The sequence below is a fragment of the Poecilia latipinna genome, unplaced genomic scaffold (genome assembly GCF_001443285.1).
Source record: "Poecilia latipinna isolate Pla-1442-1.1 unplaced genomic scaffold, P_latipinna-1.0 Scaffold1, whole genome shotgun sequence".
Lineage (NCBI taxonomy): Eukaryota > Metazoa > Chordata > Actinopteri > Cyprinodontiformes > Poeciliidae > Poecilia > Poecilia latipinna.
In genome coordinates, this window is record NW_015112617.1 from 321047 (window position 1) to 341257 (window position 20211).

Below are 20211 nucleotides of genomic sequence, written 5' to 3' on the forward strand. Positions count from 1 at the left end.
TGAGGATTCCCACTCTTCCCTTTTATCTTTTTCTGAGTGATGCAGTCACGAGGGCTGAGATGTGATGAAAGCGGAGAGCTGAACGAGAGCTCGCTGCGTAGTCATTTAATTCATATTCACTTCTGAAAACTGTAAGCTGCAAATTGCAAGTAATTATGATCCACTTACCAAGAAAAAAAAATCCTGTCTCAGAAGAGACTCTTACAAGCTCAAAATGTTGAAATATCATCCAAAAACATTTTATTTTCTGTCTATAATTAAAATAAGTAGAAAGATACCATTATGTTGATTCAGTCCTTTGGAACACATCATTTTGTATTCTGCAGTGCTGCAGTTATTTAAGTATTAAAGACTATTTTGCGTTCTTTTAGAGCAACAAGTTTCAGTGTAGTTGTATTTTTACGTGACCGATTGATAGAAAGTAGCACATAACTGGAGCAGGAAATTTCTATAATTTTTTTTATATATATACTTATCTGAAAATAGTGGCTTTCATTGGTTTTCACAAATATGCTTCAAGCAAGCTTTAATACTTTTCAGCTTCTCCAAGGTTTCGTTTGAGGATTTCCCTGTATTTAACTCTTTAGCTCTTCCTGTCCTCTCAATAACTGCGAAATAATTTTCATTATTTCGTGTTTTATTGATATGGCATCTTAGTTTCCACCCACAGAAAGCATTTGCCAGTCCCTTGTTTTAATACTTTGCTTCGTCCAAAGGATCTGGACCCTCGTTTATTTAGAAACGATTTCTTCCTGGAGACGTGGACTCTGTTGAAGTTTCAAATTTTACTCAGCCGCTAACACTGGGTCGTGATGTTCACAACTTCTTCTGTTTCCCGGAGAAACCCACTTCAATGACAGAAATCCCATATGGAACAGTGAAGAGAGATTATAGAGGTATGTATAGGTGAAACATTTCAATTTTGGTCTCATCTGACCAATTTCTTCCACATGTAGTTGCAATTTCCCCAACATGACTTTTTCAAACTTCTCATAATGGCTCCTTTCTTCTTGCCACTCTTATGTAAAGTCCAGGTCTGTGGAGCACTTGGTTATTCATTTATAATCTAGCTTTATCCTTTATGTTTCTGGTGGATGTTACCAAGTAGAAGACATCTAAAGGCAATTGATTTTAATTGATTATCTAAGGGTATCTAATAAGCTAGATGGAAATGCTAATATATGTATTTGCAATAAAACTTAATAACATTGTATTACTGTCATTTTGTTCATCTTGGTCCATCACAAAAATAGCAATACTTATTGATTTTATACTTATGTGAAAAAAATCCAAACAGGAAATTTCAACAAGTGTGAAAACTTTGGCAAGGCACTTTGGTGCAGCAGGAAAATTCTGGCTTCAGACAACACTGATCTAATAACCAGAAATCCATAGTTCTTTAGTGATAAAGCCAATATATAGGCAAATCTAAAAACTCTTAGACTTTGTAATTTTATAATATTTAAGAAACGGTGAACATTTAATAAAGGACATGAGCTAAACAGCAAAAGGTGAACTCATCGTTTTCACTTTTAAAAATCTATTTTCCAAATCCCCAACAGCCTGAGATCCTCCATCCATTTCAGGACCCGACAGCGGAGATTTGCTCCCATCAAGACTCCAAAGCATCTGTGAACTGTGTTAAGAGATGTTTTTGCGATAAGGCCTTCTGGTCGGAGCACCAGGCGAGGAAAGATTTTTCAAGTCGCAGTTTATCAGAAAGGTGTTGGAGCGAGGTTGAGGTCAAGGTCAGGGTCAGGTATCTGCACAACAAACCCGAGACACAATTTTGACCCATGTTGAAACAGAAGAAATCTCCCTCTTACGTTTTTGCAGCAACCACATCTGGAAACATAAAACAGTACAAAACACCTTGGTGTGAGAAATAGAAGCAGGATTGTTGGAGTTTATACCAACAACTTTAGACAATGAACATTAAAATACATTAAAACATAAAAATATTTTTAATGTAAAACTGGAACTTGTATGTTTGTCTCAAAAGAAGAAAAACAAAGCGCATGCAAAAATGTGGGCAAAACCATTAAGTTGTTGCCATTTTTAAAGTTAGGAAATGGCAACTATATGCCTGAAATTGGCTTTTTTTTAATATAATGTTCCTTCATCCAGTTAATGAGAATGGGTCACTATATTTGTTGTGACTGTAGCCACCAATAACATGTAGGTTTAAGGTGGGCAGTGTAATGCTAAGAAACCACTAAGCAGATATTAAAGGGAAGTCATTATGCTTGGTTTGAACAAATTAAAATAGATCTATGAGCTATAATAACATGTTCATTACATTTCTTGCAAAAACTATTTCTCAGAAAATGAGATTTCATTTGTTCAGTTCTGTAGTTGAGCTCCCTTCAGGATGAGCTGTTTCAGGGCTCTGTCACTTTAAATCCAAATAAGTTACATCCGGACACGCCTCCCCAGCTCTGCGTTTATAGTCGTACTTCCCTACACCTGAAGATAGCTTCAAATAGATACGCAGCTGTACATCCGTACACGAGTCAGGTCCGTAGCTCATTTTCCAGACACAAAAAAGCCAGAAAATGGCTGGGTGCATTTAAAACATTTTATTCATTTATTCTACACTTCAACATTTCTAGAAGCAGTAGAGACCCAAATGGAAGTACAAAAATTGAATTCTGTAATATAGGTCCTCTGTATACCTAGCCCCTCCTAATTTGCATAATAAGACAAAAATGCATGAGGTAAAGTAAAAATAGGATACAGAAATTTTTTTAAACAAAATAAAACAAAAAAAACCCCACTGAAATAAAAACCAGTCTTATCTTCCTCTAATCATTATTCAATAAAATGTTTGGGGGGGAGGGGTTTGCCTCAGAGCTGAGCTGGGTCCCTGTAGGTGGCACTGGTTGGTGATAGTTGGCGCTGGTACTAAAAAAGGTCCAAAGGATGAAACAGAAATGAAAACACACACAGATAAAAACCAGCGGCATATTAGCATTCACACAATACACTGGTGACAGTTAAGGTTTGTGCAATGATAACGAATGTGATGAATATAGAGTACCTTGCAAAATTATTCATACCCTTGAACTTTATCACAGTTGGTCACAGTAAGCCATAAACCTTCATGCATTCTGTTGGAAGTTCATATGAGAAACAAAAACAAAATGCATCGCTATGAAACAAATATGGGTTTCAAAAGATTTTACATAGATGGAAATCTGAAAACTGTGCTGATTACTTTTATTCAGTGCATTGGAGAACCATCCTTTATGGCAAATACAGCTGTAATTCTTTCGTGAGTCATCTAGAGATTTAAAACAGCCCATTTTTCTTTGGTTCAAAATGGTTAAGATCAGTCAGCTTGGACAGATAGCTCTCAAGTCTTGCCACTGGTTCTCAATTAGCCTTAAGAATATAACTTTGAATAGACCATTCCACTATGCGTGCACTTTGATTTTAAAGGGGCAGTATCATGTGTTTTTCAAGCAAAGACTGCAGTGTTAAGCAAAATCAAGTAACCTTATTACTTTGAGTTGTTATAAAAATGCTATCTGTATCAAATGTGACATACAGAAAATTTTACTTCATAATTTAATGCCCTGAAAAGGATTCCTCAAACATTCAGGCATGTTTTTGATGAGGGAACAATACTGCAACATGATGTGGAGCTCAGACAATCTAATTTACGTGATACTGAGTCTTTAACCATTCCAATGCAGCTCTGAATTTGTTCCAATGTTGGAAGGTAAACCTTAACCCTGGCCTCAAGTGTCCTCAACATATAATTGCCCTGTTTTTCCATCCATCTTCTAATAAATTGTACACAGTTTCTCTTCATCATAATGTTACCACCAATGTGTTTCAGTGTAGGAATGGTTTGTCAGTAGTGACAGCTTTGGATGTACACAGAAAATTCCTATTTGTCTCTTCTGACCAGAACACCTTCTTTCCCCTGTTATGGTTTGTCCGCCCTTTAAATTGGATTGTAACTTACAACATATGACTTTAAGAGCATTTCTCTCTTTGCCACTTTTCATTGAAGGCCAAATAACAGACAATCTCACCTGAGCTGTGGCTCTCCGGTACTCTCTACAGTTGCCATGGGCATCGAAACTTATTCTTTGAAAAATGATCCCCTTTCCAAGCCTGTCAGTTCAGGTGGATGGTCATATCTTGATAAGATTTGCAGTTGTACCACATTGTGTGAACTATTGGATAACAGGTTGAACAAGTGCTCTGCGAGAGATTGAAAGCTTGGGAGATTGTTTTATAATCTAACCCTTCTTTAAAACCTCTCTACAGCGTTTTCCCTGATCTCTCGGCTGTGTTCCTCCTCCTTTATGATGCTGTTTTGTTCACTAATGTGTTTTAGCATTCCTCTGAGGCCTTCACAGCGCTGCTAAATGAAGGCAAATTCTCTAAACTGTGAAAATATTTTAGACTCCCCCTTTCAAGTCGGCATGAAAGAGGATTTTCTTTTGCTGTGTGAGACACAAAAACTTCACTCTGGCATCCAGAAGGGTGACAAAATGTAAGCCTTATCCTCCATTGGAGGTGGGAATGGGTTGCGTTTTTCTTTTTTCTTTTTTGCAGGTTTTAAATCACAGCTAATCACTGTCATCCATGACCGATCACCTCAGGTAAACTGTCTGTCACCCGTGTTATAGCTACGGGTGAAGCTGCTGCACCAAAGGACTCCAGTCTTCAGCCTATCATGTCACCTAGAGGCAAAGTTCCTGCATAAGGAACAAAGCAAGTGACGTAAAAGACCTTCATCTTGTCTGAGTTGGTGTTCTATTATTATTATTATTATTATTATTATTTTTTTGCAGAGATTTTACAGGAAGTACCTAAAAAGTGTAATTTTGTGAACTTACGCCAACTGGTTTCAGTTTGCTTCTATAAACATCGACAGACACGATTCTCATGTTGCCTTGATGAATTATGTACATATTATACATGAGTTAACTCACAATTTTGGGCCTCTGTTTAATTTCCATAGCCTCATATAAAATTTACTGTAGCTTGATGCTAATTTATTATAATTTCAAACAGTTTTAAACCGACTGATTCCAAAGTAAAACTGCGTGATTGTTTTATTAATGTCTTTCTGAGGTGATGCAGTTCTTTGTACATATCGTATTCTGAATTAGTAATAACTCCTAATAGACATTTGCATACTTATAATTAATGAGCTACATCTATCCGTTCATTCTCACATTCGCATGTCATGATACTTACCTTGGATTTCCCAAACGACCTCTTCCTGGTTGGGAACTGTGAAGGTAGATTTCTTCCGTTGCACAAGCTAAACATTTGCATCATCATTTTATAATTCGTTAAATCATAAATCTTATAATACTTCCTTCCAGCTGTCCCAGATTTGGCTTCTGGTGTTAATCTGGATCATGAAATGTAGATAAGGTGCTAAACTCTGTATGCATGCCAGTCACAACACTGAAACTCGCCGCATTGAAACAGATCAAACGGACCAAAACATATCGCAGCATAAACCACACTCCCAACATGGCAGCAGTCCTCAGCTACAGTTGCTCCTTCCTGAAGAAAATAATAAATGAACTAGAACATTTCTGAAGAAATTTAAACAGAGCCTGCCAAAGTGTGCCCGTCAGTTGGAATCCGGCATTCTGATGCTACAAATTAGCATCAATGCTAAAGTAAGCTGCAACGTATTCAATGGCATGTTGAGAGTCACAAGCATGTTGAGTAACATGGACTTATGCCATCCAGTCTGTTGAAATTCACGTACAAGTTAAAACGAGCTCAATATTAGCCTAAATGTCGTCAGTAGCATGTGGGGCATCATGTTGTCTTACATTGACTTCCTCCATTCAGTGTGCTAAGCGTGGCTAATAAATAAGAAAAATAGCTAAAAGCATATTTTAGGAAAAAGACTAACGCTAATGGGAGGACAGTGAAATGCTAAAGTTTGTGCTAATGCACTAACCTGAGAGAAGAAAAAAATAAAATTTTTATATGTGTGTTGTGTGTTATGTCTTTGTGGACCACGAGACTATTGAATAAAGCTTCTCTCTCTCTCTCTCTCTCTCTCTCTCTCTCTCTCTCTCTCTCTCTCTTTCTCTCTTTATCTCTCTCTCTTATAGAAATTTATTGCTGGCCCAAATATAATGACAAAACACACTTGCTGCAGCCACTTAATGATGAACTTTGTTATTTTTTAAATTCAAATGAAAAATCAAATTCACATCACACCAAGCTAATATTATGTAGTTTTGCTGTTTTATACTGTCGGCACAAACTTGCAGCTCAGTACTTCCCTGCTTTTCTCTTTGTTACTGTCAGCTCTTCAGAGAAACGAGCTGCTAGCGGTGCTGTTAATTCATGATCATTCTGTTACAAAACTTAACGCTGTGTTCCTGTCGCTCCCCATGATTAAAGTCATAATTACAATCCTCTGCACTGATAGCAGACGGGATGTCCATAAACAAGTTTTACTAAATATTGTACAATAACCGAAAAGAGAGATGTAACTTCAATCATGAATATAGATTACCCAAAAACTCTACAAATTATAATGAAATATTGCTACTTCCGGTGAGCGCCGGAAGTAAGACTCATACTCGTTTTCCCAGTAAGCCTCCCAGGGATAAGGTGGATAGAATGTTCAGTTCCAGTGGTATCAATGACATCAGCAGTGATGTCATCACTCTATGATATCACAAGGGAATCTCTCTCTTGAATGTAGCTCACAGAGAGAGTTTTCTCAGAACTGTTCCACACTTCTATCGCGACAGATCACTCTTCAGAGCACGTACAAAATTTATCGAAACAAACGGGATATCGATTCCAGATATTACACGCCTTTCAGGGAAGCAAGAATTCACCAGAATATCGACATGAAGCAATAACAGATTGGTTGTGAACATGAGCTTTTCCAGCTGAGCTTTCATGGGACGACATGATGGACCTTAACATTCAAGTCGACTACGATGCTGTTGTTTTCCCTTTGGAAGATGACAGCGACAGCCCCATTGAGCCGGAAGATGAATCAGCAGAGATCCAAGGAGAATCAAGTCTTTCCGGCGATATTGAGAGTCCAACATCATTGGAAGTCAAGCAGAAAATGACTCCCTCTGCTGGCTTTGAGATTACCCCCTCAGTGGAAGTTGTGGAAGAGACTAGCCATCACATCAGAGATCTCACAAAACAGGTAGATGATCTTAACCCTTGTGTGTGCGAGGACTGAGGGAAACGTAGAGGACTATGCCTAATGATACAAGTTTTACGTGTGTGGGGATGGTTGGACCACATTTCTACATACAAGGGTTAAAAAAGAACCGCAGAGTAAGATTTTTTTTCTCCATGAGGAAAGAGACCGAAGGATTGCATATCAGGCTGAAGTCAAATCACAGCAGGAGGAGATTCAAAAACTGCAAAAAATGTTAGAAAAAGAACGTCACCAGCAAGTCAAATTTGACCATGGAAGAAACGTGCCAGAGATTAAAGACGTATCAAAGGTTTCTTGCTCTTCCAAAGCAAGAAACCTTGTTGAAGAAGAGCACTCTTCTTCAACAAAAATGCTTTTGTTGAAGAATGCTCAACAAGAGCATTCTTCAACAGCTGGACTACTTCAAGAGGGAGGCTGAAAAATACGCCTCCCGCAATAAAGGTCTGATAGAAGTAATGATTGAAGAATACAGAGTGAGACTTAAATATGAGGAGCAGCTCAAAAGTCACTCTGACCAAGCTTCCAAATTCAAAGCTCAGCAGGAAATGGTGAAAGCTCTGCAGAGTCAGGTTGCAGACCTGAAGGTGAAATTGAAACTTGCTCTAGAAAATAACCATCCTAGAGTCTCCACCCAACCAGAGACCCCCCTGCAAACAGAAGGTTACCTACAAACAGAGGAGTCCAAGCAAAGACAGACCTTGAGTCAACGAGGGGTCTCCATGCATAGCCTGACTCAGCCTTTGCACCGACCTACTCCCAGGTTGCAAACAGAAGGCTCCCTACACGCAGAGGAGTCCAAGTAAAGACAGACCTTCAATCAACCAGGGAGGTGTGAAGAAAGATGGACCTCCAATGAACCAAGGAGGTCCGAGAAAAGACGGACGTCAATGTGACCAACCTCCACAGGTAGTATGGAGGGCCTTCATGTTGGCATTGGTGTGAAGGCCAATCTATGCCCAGCTCGGCCTTTATGCTGACCCACACCCAGGTGACACTGACCTAGGTCACTATCCAACCTTAGTTTTAGCAAAACCCAGGTTTTGCTAAAACTGGGCATTATGGAAATTGGAGGCTTTACACCAGGGGTGCCCAAATTTGGTCCTTGAGGGCCGGCATCCTGCATGTTTTAGTTCTCTCCCTGGCGGTAGTAACAACGTCCTCAGCAAATCAATGTTCTTCTTAGGCCTTCTAATGAGCCATCATTTGATGCAGGTGTGCTAAACCAACTGATATGCTAAACCAGGGAGATGGTTTAGCACACCTAAACCATCTCCCTGGCTTAGGTGTGTTAAACACACGAAATGTGTTTTCGTTGGTGTGTTTTCGTTGGTGTGAACGAATTTCGTTCACACCAAATGTGTTTTGAGCGTCAGGCGCATCTATCTATGTGGAGGCGTGTCGAGGGCTATTGTGGTGCTATTTGAACCGTTTGGAGCGTTTGACACATTTAGTGCATCCAACACTCCACATAGACTTTGAATGTAAACCAGACTTGCCTGATGCTCAAAACGTGTTTGCTGTGAATGCACCATTAGAATGTTCAGTTCCACTGGTAATAATGACATCAGCAGTGATAACATCGCTCTGTGATGCATCAAAGGAATCTCTCTCAAATGTAGCACACAGTGTTTTTCAGACCTGTTCCTGTTTCAGATTTATACGTTATAAGTTATGAAACTTCTCCAGGAGCATTGTTAAAATTATTTGAAGGCACAGAATCAGCCCAGTACAGGCTCACATTCTCAGGTGAGAGAGATTCACCTGGTATAAAGTTAATTTTTCAGTCCTGGAATTGCATTTATTAATTTAATCAAAGTATGTCATGAATATGTGTGCATGTACTCCAACTTCAGTCCAGAACATGCTAGTTTTTTTTTTGTTGTTGTTGCTTTTGCCACCACTAGATGATATGCATATAAGTTACAACATAAACAGCACTATTCAGAGATAGTAACTGAGTGTTCCACCATGTCTGTAGTTCTGACATTCCGCCATCACTGTAGTTCTAAAGAGCAGCTCAGAGGGGCAGACTAAATTCTATGTCTACTTTGAGTCTATCTGGCACAGTTTTGTGTCAGACTTTTTGTTTTGAGTTGAATTTGGCTTGTTTTTTTACTAATTATGTCAACACAGTTCTTGAAATACCAATAAAAGTAATAGCTCCCCTCATGGGACTGAGCCGCACGTGATTATATATATACATATATATAAATTGTGAGAGGGGATGCAATGGTACGAGCCGTGCGAAGCGCTGCATGAAAGCGGCAGTTATTTTGAGGTGTAGAACAATAGGTTCGTTCGCAAGTCAGTCACTACCCTCCCTATGCATTGCTATGGCAGGCCCCAATGATTTATTAAAGACCTTAAGCACCTGTCTACCTCATCTGATCATTGTTATTACATTTTTGTATTCATTTAGCTCCTAAGATTAAAATAAAACTGTCTGTGTGACACATATCTGGTATTTAATGCAAACCCTACATGGATTCTCTTGATTATAATGAATCTGCAAAAAATTTGCGCTCTCCCATTGAATTTGAATTAGAGGTGTTGACTTTTGCTCCAAAATATCAAATGATCAGATATTGGACTAAATAGAGATATTTGAACATTAAACCAACTATTAGTGTAAATCATTGGGTATGATGCTAATTAGCGCTACAAGGCACTTGAGAAATTAAGCAGACTTTTAAACTCTCTAATTATTTTATTGATGCTGCGAATGCTCCAACAAAACTTGCAATGTTTTAAATATAGTTATATATGAGTTCCCAAGGCCTTTTTCTGCAACATGAAATCAGTTTAAACCAGTTGAATTTCTATGTATGTGACTGGTCACAACAAAACCAGGTACAAGGAAGGTGTGCAAACAAAAGTTAGCTTTTGCCTGACTTATCGAATGAGAAATATATCATTTGAGTGATGCTGTCTTTTCTTGTCCTTTGAGTTTAGTCTGTAGTTGTCTTAGTATTTATCTTTCACACAGATGAACTCAGTTGGTTGTACTTTAATGGTGTCAAAATGAAAGATACAAATTCAAAGGAACACCACATATTTTAAATTGATATATAAAAATCTTTAAAAACTTGCATCATTTTCTCTTACAGTTCACAATGATGTGCTCCTTTGTTTTGGCCTCATATAAAGTTACAAATATATATCAAAGTTAGCAATTGTCACATAATGAATGTAAATCTTTGACACTATTATCAATAGTATTTATCTGTGGGAAGCAAACTGGATCCATGAATACCTCACAATCTTTCTTTTTCTCTCTCTCTCTCTGTTTAAGATTTCTGTGAGCACACAAACCTGCTGTCTCGTTCTCTCTCTTTTTTTGTACTGGTGGAAAATTTACATATTTTAATTAGGGACGCCATTTTTCAAGGACATAAGATTTGCTCCCAATAACCCAGCAGGTACCAACTTCAAGAATCTCACAGAGACTTTTAGGGTCTTTCTTCCATAGAAACTCAGAAAACGAACTATTTCCGAATGCATAGTTGTTGTTGTTTTTTTTCTTCTTTTTTTTAAACTTTGACATATGAAGCTTAAATCAATGTAACTTTCCAGTTCTGACTTTCACTGCTTTACCACATGAATTAAGATTAGTTTGTTGGCTTATTTTACCTGATGTCTTAACTGTGTAGCAAAGCGAGGTACAACCCCGTGCATAATTAAAGAAAGTAAGAAGTCGATAGTGTAAACATTTGTTACCTGTTAGTTGGCTTGGTGGTCACTTTACAGGCATTGATGCTTGCATGAGCAGAGGTTTCATCACTCAGTGCAACGCTTTCGTCATTGTGTGTAATGCAACTCCTCTGTTACCTTGCAATGATACAGATTACACCGCATGAGCACATTAAGTATGGCTTCTTAAACAGAAATCCCGAGTGCTGACAGCAATGAGACGGAGTCCACTACAAACAGGCAAGCGCTTTGGGACTTCTCCCACCGCTGCAAAAAAATATATATATATACTCTGAAAATCATATTTATATCGTCAGCAAGAGCTTATAATAACAGCATTGTGGAAATGTTACTTTGATACCTCTTACATTTTGCCTCCGATGAGCCAGAGTAAATGTTCTCCAGACTTTCTGTAGGTTTGTCCTAATTATTGGGAGGACTTTGGCTTGTTTTGTCAGTTTCCACTCGTGTACCTGACAGTCGCTGCACATTTCATTCCCTCCAAATGTCATGATTTTGCAGGTTTTTATTGTTCTGAAGAGGAGTCACCTGCAACGGGACATTTGAAGTAGCAAAACAAAGAGACGCCTTGTCCCCGCTTTGAAAAACAGGAGTGATTGAAAGTTCTTTTCAAATTTCATGGTTTACCGTGAGAACATGGGGGATTGTGACTCGAGTTACAAAACGACTTTGGGTTGATACACAATGACTTGATCATGAGTGCCAATCGCTGACTTTGTGTTTAAAATCTTCATAAAGTAAGTTTATATGTGCATTTTTATGATTTTGAATACATAAGATCTGGTGTTAAAATATAACAAGTCCTGGGTCAGGTTTGCATAATCAACTTGAGTTTTGTTTTCAGATGTTAGAGCAGGTTGGACAGACATAGTTGGTTTCTACGTCCATCAACATTTTGCTGACTGCACCCAGTTTGTCTCCAATAGGCTAAGTCATTAAAGGACATGCCACACCATCATCCTCCTACCACCTCCTGTCGTCTTCTTCGTCGTTCCTGCCAGTAGTAACATCGGGTTGGTTTCGCATTGGAGTTTTGCGAAATACAATAATTGAAATACAGACAAAAAGACACCTCATCTCTGCGCAGCAATTTGTTTTATTGAAAAACTTGAATTTTTTCAAAGTTGGCACGTTTACCTTGAACTTTTTTTTTTCCATAACTCCAATTTAACATTTTAAGGTTAATGTGACTCATTTTTTCTGGTTTAAGGTTTTCCTTACGAGTTGTCTTAACCATACAACACTTTTTTGATGAGTAAATTTCAGGACTCCAGGATTAACTTCAAGGTCGTACTGCTGAACTTTTTTCCTCACATAGACTTCTTATAAGCTACCTGCCAAGAAACTATTCTTCAAAGTATGCCGTGTGATGGATTTTGAACCAAGCCAGGCCTCATTTTGGTGATGAGTATCTTCAGTAAAGTTGTTGATCCACAACCTTCTACATCCGCCAATTCCTTCCCGCCTTCCGTCTCTCCTATCCTGCTCTTCTCAGACATTAGTTAATGCTATTCAAGAGTCAATGTAAAATAGATGAACACTTGATCATGTATCCAGGCGTCTTGTCCTTGAAAGAAATGTATCTTACATGTAGGGAGGATGCAGCTTGTGTTGAATTATGCCTTCACTTGGCAATAGGTTAGGGTCATCAACCGCATCTTCTCCACATTACAATCTGTACTCATTATTTTGTCTCTATAACTAATCAAAATACTTAAGAGAAATAAACAAAATGGTAGCAATTCATCCATATGAGGTAAGTGGTTTGTTTAAGGACACAGAATGGAAGTTTCTTTGTTTTGGACGCAGACGTAAATTGAGCTGGAGTCGTGTCAGATTATTTTCAGAGGAATGTTTGTATGTGAAGCCTCTCAGCGCTTACACATGAACCATTCTGGCCTGAAAGGCATCCATTAACTAATGGATAACACATCTTTTAGGTCCAAGTCTGTACTGGATTTTTGTCAGCTGTTGTTCAATCATGAGATTTTAAGATGCTGTTTATCTGCTGTAGAATGTTCTGTACTCATTTTACTGGACCACATGTCTAATTTTTTAATCACACGCTTCACTCCCATGATCAGCTGAGGCTAAACAAACGAATGAAGACCCCAAAGGGTTGTGACAAGGACACTGTAAAAGTTGAAAATAGAATACATTTATTTAAAACAAACTCGGTAAATGTACCACAGGTAAAAAGATGAAGCAAAATAAGTGTATACGTTTTGCGTCAGAAATTAACTGGGACCTTTTTTAACAACCTTAACCCTTGTGTTTAGAAATGGGGTCCAGCCGACCCCACACAGGTAAAACTTGTATCATTTGCCACAGTCCTCACACGCACAAGGGTTAACACTGCCTATCAGCGTAGTTACAGAACAAGCCAACTTTCCACCTCTAAGCAGCAGCCCTGTTGTTGGTGTACTAACACGTTCCTCTCAATGTACGAAACAAACTGCAACAGCGTAGAAAATGTTTCCAGTTTTATATAGTTTCCTTACTTGATTCTTTAAGTTGTTTGAAGCTAACTGGAGCTGCTGAGATCTTAAAACTTGTATTCATCCCAGTCACAGTCCCACCCCCTCCATTTTACCGTTTTGTATTATTCTGCCTTTTGTATCCTTTTATCTTTTTCTCCCTCTCTGATTTTCCCAGGTCTCTCTTTTGTCCCTTGAAGTGAACGCCTCTTGTGCCAGCAATATTCCACACATGATGGTAGATCATAAAGAATCCCGTATTTCTTGATAAGGCTCGGATTCAAGGGTGGTGTTCTCCTGAGCCAGAAATTGTTTTGTAGGTGTTTTTTTTTTTTTTTTTTTTTTTTTTTCCCCCCCCCCCCCCGAACTCCTGGGCTGTGAGCAAAATCAATTGGCTTGTAGCAGAAAGAGAATAAAGTGTGACACTGTGTGGATTTAGCATAATGTAAACCCATTCCGCTTCACTGAATTTCTCATTAGATAAACCTCGATTTAACTGGGAGGTACGTTATGGATAAATGTCTTACTTAAGAAAAGATTTCTAGCAGAAGCTGGAAGCCCCCAGACAAGATTTCTAAATGGTCAATAAGTCTTTTTCAATACAGGAAAGGTGTAGTGTCTTGTTTAAAATGTTAGAAAAGGAAAATCATTGTCGGTATGGACAAGAAAGTCATGTTCAGTGCTTAAGAGCTAATATTGGAATGTCAAAAGCTTAAACTAAGTCGGACAGGATAAAAACACAACCTTGGGATTTAGTTTGAAGCTGCCTAGTTTTTTTTTTTTTATATATATTCCTGTAGTCTGACACTTTCCCAGCTTAGAGTAGTTTATCAAACCGTCCTCATCTATTGATTTAGTTGGCTTAACTTAAAAAAAGGAACAAGGAAAAGTGCTTCATGGTAAACTTTTTGTTTATCCAGGTGACTACATGTTAGCATGTTTATTTACCTTGGAATTTTCTTAACAGACCAAAACAAAGTTATGCTGCATATATGTGAAGAGGAAGGAAGATGTCTGTTTTCATGTTGTTGTTGTTTTTTTAACAAATAAAAGTGGGAAGTGTGGCATGCATTTGTATTTAATCTGACACCCCTAAGAAAATGCAGTGGAAATAAAACATGGTGAAAAAATTGTGATTTCTAAAAATGAAATCACTCGGACCAGCCCTGAAACGCTTCAGTCCAACTTTGTTTGCTTAAAGAAGACTTTTGAAATGGGCTTTTTCAATTTAACTATTTTTATATGGTTAAAATAGTTAAATAACAAACTTCAGATAGGCATTCACAAGATAACAAGTACATAAATACTAGAAATAATCACCAGGGATGCACAGTATGTCTGCATTGATGTCGGTATCAGTATTGCTGACAATGTCAAAAGTCTGGAGAAATTTATATAATCTGATATTGGTAAATATATCAGGTTGGTACCTGATATATCACTCCAAATTTCCATGTCGGTGCATACCTAATAATTTCTCTTCTGCCTAGTAAATTGACCTGAAACAATAATAGTTCATTTCTTATGTGAACCTGGACAAAATTACACAAAAATCTGAAATTATATTCAATATAAACATTATAATAAAAAGCAGCAATCTCTCAAAGACATTTAAATAAATGTTTGCAGACTACTCCAGTATTTAGTTTTCATCTTCTTCATTCTCAGTCAACCAATAGATGACCAGCTTTTTTTATACTTTTGGTCTACATGTGACCTTTGACATCTTTGTTAGACACAGAAACACACACGCCAGCTATGTGCACGATTCCATCCACCACCCATTTGTTGTGACCGGGACGGTAGGAAGGAAGTTTATTTGTTCGGCTTGTCCAACAGAATATGAAAAGTGGGCATATCTGGAGAAAACAGGACGTTTGGTCACCCTAAATAAATCCGACTTACATGTAATCTCAGGATGATGTTCTGTGAAGGCCTCAGAGTTTTGTTGGAGAACGTCAATAAATCATCAGCAGCATGCTGATGATTTATCCTCCACACAGTGTAAGGAAATAGTTGTGAAGAAGTTTATAGCAGGGTCAGGTTATAAAACAAACGTCATCCTGTGAAGCTCTCACATGCTTTGATCTATCATATAAAAACTCAATATAATACAATGTCGTAATGTGACAAGGCGCATGAAAAAGTTCAGTGGGTGGTGTTGCTAAGGTATTGTAGATCTTGTGTTAGGTTTTTCTTTTTTTAAGTACAAAACTCTTCATTTGAAACACAATCCATACCTCAGAAATGGATTTTCATCAGCTCATACAGGCCGATTATAGTTAAAAAAATGCAATTAAGTTTGTGTGTTCTAGTGTAAATCTTTTAGTAAAGTCTTCTGATGCACTAACATGAGTAAAATGTCTTCAGTTGAGTTCTTCTGATCTTAAAACAGGCTTTCCCTGTAGAAAAGATGTTAGAGTTTGAATCAAGCTAGCCTTACCACACCCCAAATGCGGCTGCTATGAAAAGAGGTGGAAATTTATGCATTGTGAAGGAGCTGTTTTGCTGTCTGTAAGTCTTGTTTTTATTGGGGCCTGCCAGATATTTCATAAAACCTCACAAGACTGTCAGCTTGTGAAAAAGGGAGCATAAAATTTATCCTGTAAGACAAAAAATTGTTATATATATATATATATATATATATATATATATATATATATATATATATATATATATATATATATATATATATATATATATCGTTGCAGTTCAGGCAATACAATATTTATTATTTAAAAAAGGAATTTAATTGTTAATTTGCATCTTCTAATGTACTTATAATATTGTATAAAAAGACTTCCCTGGGTAAACAAAAACTGCAGATTGTGCTGATTTTTTGAAAAATCTGATTAATCAATAGGATAATCAATTACTAAAATAACTGTTAGTTGCAGCCCTACATGTAGTTTAACTAGGACTGAGTTGGAAAAATGTAATTTAACTTAAAATAATTGTCAGTTGGAGTCCCAGCTACAAAAAACAAAAACATTTCAGTCTGTGAAGAGTTCATGTTTTTAAAAATTGTTTCAGCTACCGCACCAAAAAAAAAAAAAAGAACTGTTCAAATATTTAATGTAAAGTCTAAAATTAATATGGCATTAACATAAAAGATGTTAATATGCCATTAACACTCTGTCAATGGCAAAAAGATGTTAGTAACATCTTTTGTGTTACTAAAACCTTACTCCATTTCAGTAATCGAGTAAGGTGTTTGAACAGAAACTACTGAAGTAGTTTATTGTTTTGGGACTTGAAAAGCCTCTTATGTGTTTTAAAGAAAGGTCTACCTCTTCCAAGCATTTCCGTGACACCAACCTTGATTATTTCCTCTCTGCAGATGGGAATGACCCATAGTTTCCTCCAGAGCTTTGTCTAACATATGAGAAGAGCTTCTTCTTTTTACGCAGCCTTTGCAGAAACAGCTGAGGCTGCCATTCCTTTGGAGGAAAACACATTTGTTTGACTGACAAACACTTTAATGTGATGGTCATATGAAAGCAATCCATTTTTGAACACCAAGGACACATGGATTATTGGAAAAAAAAAAAAAAAGTTACCCGGCTTGTGCGACTCAATTTCAAGAAAAGACTCAGGGAAAGAAACAGAACGCAGCCGTTTTGTCTCTGAAAGACTTTTGAGTCGTTGCTCTTGTTTTCCGAAAGAAACGATTTCAATGTTCGCGTCTGTCAAATCGATTGTATCCCCCTCCATTTTTGCTCGTATTGATGCATTTCTGAATAGTTCTACTGTCATGGTGTGTAAAGTGATTTCACAGTGTCTCAGCCATCCTTCCTGGAGTTAATTGCTCAAAAGAGTCCCTGCGCAGTTAAACCCAAACAGGATTAAACACCAATTGATCTTCCCCCTCATGCTTCACACTGACAACCTTTACCAATTAATGTATACTGGAAAGGCACTAACAAGCATTAGTCCTTGCCGCTAATCACACTCTGTTTTACAGAGCTGCAGTTTTTCTCTTTTTTTTTTTTTTTTTTTGGGTCTTTCAACACAACTCTTTAAGACATTAATCAGACATAAATCATGTAAACTCAGCGTATTTGCTCTAGAAATGTGATGCCTATGCAAATCCTTTCTTTGACTGCTACAACATCTGCCGCATTTAACAACTCTTGATAAGGCTGAAGCGCCCTTAGGAAGCTTTGATCACGGCGTTTTATTCGACGTATTGTCGTAAACCTTTTTCTGTCAAGATTTGCGTTGATTATTTTTGTCACCTTTTTTTTTTTGTTTAGCAAAATCAAATTAAGTTTCCTTCAATTATGCTGAATATATTAAAAACTATTAGAAGGAAAAATTACTTTGCACCGTAGCTGTAACTCACATCTTGAAATTGACCTCCGTCTCTTTAAGAACTTCCTACCCTCTCCAGCACTCTTCTTTCAGCATGTCATCACAACAATGCTTCTCCATTATGCCGCTGACAGCCACTCTTAGGCGCCTTGCACTAAGAAGTGGTTCATATGATGAGCTCAGCGGATCTGCAGTTCCACCAGGTGCTTGCTAGTTGCTGCTGCCGCTATTCTGGAGGAGCTGAGTGAGGGAGACCCATGAGAAGGACAGCAGGCTGCGTGAGCCTGCTGTTAAGAACCACCAAATGGTTGCCATGGGAAATTCAAGAATTTCTTAAACATGCATGAATGAATCAAAGCGAGACTCCAGGTAATATGTCGTTCCAGGGAATGACATAACATGATTTAGATCTCAAAAAAGTCAATTTTGCAATAATACCCCTCCCTCACCCCGTCTTTTAAAACTTTCTCTGCTTTATATTGGAGACTTGATCTTTCCACACGTCAAAAATACGATAAACTTTTTCCAACCCAAATGTAGTAGGTTTTTTGTTTTTACCATAATGATTCTGATATGTTTTTTAAGGAAAGATAATGTACTTACTGGATCAATTCGTGTTAAATAAACCAGTTCCCTACTCTGAAATAATTGATCACTTCACTACTTTTCCAGTAAAAGATTCCAACGCAGTTGCTTTACACTTTAGTGTTTTGTATGAGGTTGAGCTAAATTTGTAACCAACGGAAACACACACACACACACGCACATGCACACGCACACACACACACACACACACACACACACACACACACACACAATAAAAAGATATTGCTCTGCATCTTTGGATGAGTTTTTCAACCCACCATTTTTCTGTGCTCTGGTATTATTGATCAAGGAACGACGCTTCAATCTCTTGATCCACAGTTGTTGCTGAATAACAAAAGGTATTGAATATTGAATGATCAGCCCCGGGGGAAATTAACAGGGAATCACAGCAAACGGTCCGTATCAAAAGTCGAGTTAAAATGACAGTGGCAGGAAAGATGGTGAGACGGCACTTCGGGGTTGGAAACGTTCAAAACGCTTAGTGTTATCTATTGAAGTCGTGGCGCTGCAGGTGCTGTGGGGGCCCTCGCTCCAGTTCCTTCTCCCTTCCTGTGTACACACTTGACTCCTCTGAGAAAAGAGCAGCAACATCTGTTTAACCTCAAGCACTTTTGTCCAACTGAGGGATTAATGGATAAAGGCCTGTCAGCGGAGAAACCGGAGCGAGCGGTTGCACTCAGTCCCATTTAGTCCCGTTCAAAAGCACAAGTGCAGTGAACAAAACAGCTGTTCTCCAACTTACTTCTTGCTTATCTTGCAAAAATGCTCAAACAAAAGGATGCCCCCGGAAGAAAGAACAGCGAGCTTCAAGGCTGCGATATCACACAAAATCTCCGGTGCTGGGGGATTTTCTGCACAGAGGGAACCTTGAACAGGCTGCTTTCAATGCTGGGCAGATGTACTGTTGGAATCCAACATTGTCTCAATTATAGCCAAGTCCCAGATCTACTTTTTGTGCCAGTTGTAAACAAAACATTGTATATTTACAATTTTATTTCTCCTGCTGCAACCAGCAATAAAACCGAGAAGAAGAGGAGCCCGAAGGCATATATTGCAGAATGAGTCATGTTATTGTGGCACTATAATCCTACAACTGCAGGCTTGCCAGTTTGATACAAAATCACCATCAAACACATAATGACTGTTTTGCGACATAGAAAACGGGGAAAAAAAACATGGTCATTTACACACACACACACACACACACACACACACACACACACACACACACGCAAACGTACAAACACACCAGGCATTCTGCAGGTTTCACCAACTCACACTTAAGACTTTTAAAAGCCTTTTTTCAGACCACTGTTAATGAAATTCGAGACCTATTGCACAACAGAAATATACCATACAAAAGAAAATCACATTTATCAACTTGTGTTTGGATTGTTTTGTGTCAATTCAGCTTTCTAAGTTATCAAAATAAATTAGCTCCTTCTAAGCCTTTGATTAGCATTTTGAACCCCGTCCCAGCCTAATTATGTGTTCCCTTTGATTACTGCCCCCATCTTAGAAATTATTCATGTGTCCTTAGCAAACAGATACGTACCACAGGCTTTTAACATAGCTCTAATTAAACCTTTACTTAAGAAACATTCTCTTGATCAAGATGAGTGAATGAATTACAGACCTATATCTAATATCCCTTTATCTAAAATCCTTGAACATAGTTTGTGAGCATCTAAACAGTAACAACCTGATTGAAGGGTTTCAGAGCTCATGACAGCACTTGAATAGCATTTGTGAAAGTCACTAATGCTATTCTCTTGGCCTCTCTTGGACTTGTTTCTGTTCTGGTTTTGTTAGATCTCGGTTCTGCTTTTGACACAATTACAATATTCTCTTAGTGAGGCTTGACAATGCTGTAGAGACCAAAGGAACAGCACTGGGATGGTTTAAATCCTATCT

At 38.0% G+C, this 20211-nt stretch overlaps 1 long non-coding RNA gene across 1 annotated transcript; it reads right to left on the bottom strand.

Annotated features, from left to right (window-relative positions):
- Nucleotides 1–2365: 2365 nt before the first annotated feature.
- LOC106947653 (uncharacterized) lies at nt 2366–19530 on the bottom strand. Its single transcript, XR_001425031.1, has 3 exons — nt 19519–19530; nt 2599–2608; nt 2366–2436 (listed from the first exon to the last, which is right to left on the bottom strand). It is a non-coding gene; the product is annotated as an uncharacterized LOC106947653 (long non-coding RNA).
- Nucleotides 19531–20211: the final 681 nt, after the last annotated feature.